A 5,102-nucleotide genomic window follows, 5' to 3' on the forward strand; every position below is an offset into this window, starting at 1 on the left:
CTAGTGCCAACCCTGTGGTAAAAAGGGTGAGAATTAGTATGGAAATTAAGAAAGATTTTGAAGGGTTTGGGGCTAACCCTGAGAAGCCTATGCCAGTTGTGGAATCCATTGTGCTTACTTCAAAAATTAAGCAAATGTGTGCACAGTGGGTTGAACTGCAAACCTTTATGGATGAAAATCACCCTAACACAGCTATTGCAAGCCGTGCTGGTGACTATTACAGTGACAATGTTGTGGCCCATTTTAGACAAATCATAAAGGAATGGGAGGTACAGAGCTTTATGGACAGATTTGTTGTGCGACAGGGGTCCAGTGGCTCTCAAGCTGGTCCTAGTGGCATTAAAAGAAGAAGGGAAGTAACCCCGGAAAAGGACTTGCTACCTCAAGTCCTAATGGAAGGGGATTCTCCTTCTAAACACTAACACCATTCACACTCTCCTCTCCTCCCATCCCATCAATCATCACCAGATCTTTATTAAAGGTAAGTGTCAATTATTCTATTGTTATTGTTGTTATTGTAATTATTCTATTGCATTAAACTTAATATTTCATGTGGTAAAATATTTTTTTTCATACTTTTGGGTGTCTTGCACGGATTAATTTGATTTCCATTATTTCTTATGGGGAAAATTGATTCGCTTTTCGATATTTTCGGTATTTGTTGAGCTCTCAGGAATGGATTAATATCGAATACCGGGGGTCCACTGTAATGGATGATTTTCTCCATTAAATTGAAAAGAAAATTGGTAGGAAAATATGGCAGGCACAAAAACTGTTAAGAAACACACACAAGAAAGGTAGAGAGGTAAATGTATGCTGAATGTCAGTAGAAGTTTGTAGGAATTTCCTGTCATCTTAGATGTTCAGGAGACTGAAGGAAAAAGATCAGTAACCTCTGTAAAAGATATTTAAGAAGATTGATGGTTTCTGTTTATTAACTTGTGAGTTTACTTTCATATTAAATTACTACTTGGCAATAACTTGTGCTGGAATGGATAAGTTGACTTGATTCTTGCTTCATTACAACTTGCTGTTGAGAACACTAGCAAATGGGCCATACTGCATTGCTTCTGGTTCATCCAAAAAAAATTGTTATGCAGTTACAACTTGCCAGATGCTGAAATTTCTAGGTTTCCTATCATGAAAAGTTCAAGAGCTGAGTGTTTTAGTAGAATTAATTTTCTCTAAGATATTCTCAGATCTTTCTTGTAGAATCAGGAGACTCCTTGACTTCATCTAGCCTTCTTTTTTTTTTCTTTAACACACTGGCTGTCTCCCACTGAGGCAGGTTGACTCGAAAAAAAAAACACTCACCATTATTTATACTATTACTGTGTTGCCAGAGGCGCAGAGATACAGCAGTAGATGTCCGTCTAAGCAACAAATATCCCAAACCCCTCCTTTAAAGTGCAGGCATTGTACTTCCCACCTCCAGGACTCAAGTCTGGCTAACCGGTTTCCCTGAATCCCTTCACAAAATATCGTTCTCGCACTCTAACAACTTAAGTTCCAAAAACCATCTGTCTCCACTCACTACTATCTAACATGCTCAAACATGCCTTATCTTGTCTAAATTAGACTTGGGAACTCAGTGTATTCTTCCGCTTCCTTAGCTTCTCTTCAGACTTGATGCAGTTCATCGTCAAGGGTTATACTTTTTGATACGCTTTTCTGTATTAATTGTTTCCCTTGATTTTCATGGTCCCACAGTGTATGGGATTCTCACAGATGTTTGCAAATCCAAGTTTCCATTGTTATGTCTATAACACTTCTTTATTGTTATATGCATAGTTGTACCTACAAATTTGTGGACTTCCTTATTTGAAGGTTTCAGTTCTCCAACATTTTTTACTGATTGGTAATCTAAAAGGATTTCTTTTATTGAAAGTTTTGCTGGCTTAATGGCTTTCCCAAATTTAAATCTTTCCTTATTCAGGTCATTATTTTTTTACGAATGCCAGTAATAAGCAGATTAGAATAACATTAATATTAAACGATCTCTGAAACACAGAATAAACCCAGTTTGCAGCAAAAGTCATTATATAGATTTAATTTTATATTACATTTTTGCATTTGTTTTGTGAATATCTTTGAATGTAACTTCCTCCTCTACTCCTCCGCATAAATTTGTAATGATGAGTATGTTGGCTTTGTACCACCTTCATTAAACCCCAAAAGGATTTTTTTTTTATGGTCATTAGTCATTCTTACGTTTCGGGGAATGAACTTACACACCTCTCAGCAGGTTTAGCACTCCGTGATTTTACCCTTTTTGCAATCACTTGTTCATTTCCAGATCATGCAAGTGCCTGTCCCAGCACTACACTATTAAATAAATAACAAAAAGGCACAATACCGTGACTGGAACGATACACAAATAACCCGCACATAAAAGAGAGAAGCTTACGACGACGTTTCGGTCCGACTTGGACCATTGACAAAGGCACACGTCCAAGGTCCAATGGTCGAAGTCGGACCGAAACGTCGTCGTAAGCTTCTCTCTTTTATGTGCGGGTTATTTGTGTAACACTACACTATTGTTTCAAGCTTTTTCTGACTATAATATTAATAATAATATTACAATAATTTTTTTTTCAACACAATGGCCATATCCTACTAAGGCAGGGTGACCTAAAAACAAGGGAGAAAGTCTTTCAATAATAATAAAACAGTAATAATAATAATAATGCTGGATCATTGACAGTGCTATTGTTCTGTGTTAATGACCAGTGAGATAAATCAAGCCACCACTTGCTGAATGATCTACATGCATTTAGCTGTCTGCTCAGCATTAGTCACACCAGACTCACTCTCATGGTCATCTTGCAGAGGTACATCTGGCTCCACTTAACTAGGATACTGACAAGTGGTTTAAATAAGAGACACAAGCAAACCCTGGGCATACATATTTAGAAAATGTTTTATCCCTGGGACCTTGATCACTTCTAATATTCAAAATGTTAAGAATGGCATTCCATTTAGGCAAAAAGTGAGGTGTGAGAGTCAGATTATCACCTGAAGAAAGTTAAATAGTACAAGAGAGGTTTGAGATGGCATGAGGAAGGCCATGAGGTCTCTTGGTGCTTGTGTCATGAAGTTGGCAAGGCTTAACTTGATCAAGTATCAGATATACCAATGTTTTTGATATGTTATAATTTACAGCTTTTTTGATCCACGGTCCACTTCAAGGAGGACTCCTTGGCGTGGTGAAGAGGCTCTTGGTCTGAGGAATTAGACCTGTTGGCCTCCTTCCTCAGACCGAACCTAATTACCCCCCAATCCCTCCTTCCCTATCCCATCCTCCCCTTTTTCCTTTCCTCCTCTTCCCCGCCCCTCCCTTTTACCCTTCCTCTTTTTGGCCTTAGGGATTTTTCCCACAGGCGCACTAGTTCCTAGGTAGGGGAAAGGGTACAGGGGTCCATCCCATTCCGTTGAGGTTCTTGGTGGTGGCATAGTTTGCTGTGGAATCTGGATCACCTCTGGATGTCCCGAACCCTCTCCGATATCCCGGAGGGTGGCTTTGGGTGTCTTTCGGGCGACGGGTGTATCTCTGGAAGCCACCTTTCGGATTCCGGGGGTGGTGGCCGAAGGAGATATGCTTTGTGGCAGATATCCGGCCACCCTCTCTTTTGTCCACCGAGGTAGCTCGGTAGATGTGAGGTTGCTATCCCGGATTGCTGGTTTACTGGCTTGAAGGGTAGGATATAGCAAGGGTTCCATGCTGCATCTATGCTATTGCGGTGCTGAGGTCCTCTTGGGCGTGGAGGGAGACTTCTGGCCCTTTCATTCCTCCTAGGAACTATTCCTCCCTGGTCCCCCCTTTTTTTATTCTTTTTTTTATTTTTATTTTATTTTCTTCTTTCTTTTTTTTTTTCTTAAAAACAAAAAGAAAGAAGTAACCTAACCATGGAGTTCCCGATCCATGACCTCGCTACCCCCGGGCCCCTTCTTGTTACTGCACCCCGTTCTGACCTCGCCTCGTCTTTTGACCACTCTTTGGACACTCCTAAGGCCCCTGTAACTCTTGCTGGTGCTGTTTCATCACCCGCTTCAGGTGCTGGGGTTTCGACTGACTCCTTGGATCTGTCTGACCTTTGCTCTCCTTTGACTATGCTTCCGGCCTCTCCCTCTACGGTGCGGCAATTTTCGAATCGCCAGCCCGTCCCGCGTCGGACCAACTCTGGTCCCACTTCTGAAAGTCAACGACAATCTCCTGATGATGTTACTTCATTACCTTCCTATTCTACTCGGAAAAGACCGACACATCATGCACTCCCTCTCCACACTCAGTTTCGGACCACACAATGGACTAAATTCTTTACTTTAAGACCGACTTCTTCTACTTCCTATCTTTCCGACCATAGTATTGGCAAAGTGCTCCTATGCCATGTTGGTGGAGATATTTCATTTCATGCTCTCAAAAGCAGTATGCGCATCGTCACTGTCCAGAATGCTACCCAAGCTCATGATCTTTCTCTTCTTTCTCATATCGATACTACTCCTATCACTATTGAAAAACATCTTTTTCTCAATTCTTGTAGTGGTACTGTCATTCTGCCCCATAGTCCAACAGAATTTCCAGACATGTGGCAACGACATTCTTGAAGAGCTGGAACTCCAGGATCTCCCAATCCTTAAAGTAGATACTTATGTCCTTCCTGCCCGTGGGTGGAGACAATACCCTTGCAATGTGGCTCGATTAACTTTCAACAGCCGTGAACTCCCGTCCTCTGTTTATGTAGCAGGACATGGGTTACAAGTTCAAAAGGTGATCCCTACACCACAGCAGTGTAGAAATTGCTGGCAATTTGGCCACCCAGCAAAATATTGCAGATCTATAGCCGAATGCCCAGTCTGTGGTGCCAATGACCATTCTAATACGTCTTGCAGCTGACCTCCCTCTTGCCTTAATTGTCATGAGGCTCGCCCTTCGTACTCTCGCCGTTGCCAGGTCTACTTAAATGAGCGGGAAATTCGTTGCCTCAAAGAAGCAGAAGGTCTCCCTTATGCTATGGCGGTTTCCCATCTCCGCCTCAAAGGGAGACTACCCCGTGTTTCTTATTCTCGTGTTTCAAAACGTCCCCCCACTTCTAGGGTCCCAT

Source organism: Cherax quadricarinatus, unplaced genomic scaffold (genome assembly GCF_038502225.1).
Source record: "Cherax quadricarinatus isolate ZL_2023a unplaced genomic scaffold, ASM3850222v1 Contig45, whole genome shotgun sequence".
In the NCBI taxonomy this organism is placed as follows: domain Eukaryota; kingdom Metazoa; phylum Arthropoda; class Malacostraca; order Decapoda; family Parastacidae; genus Cherax; species Cherax quadricarinatus.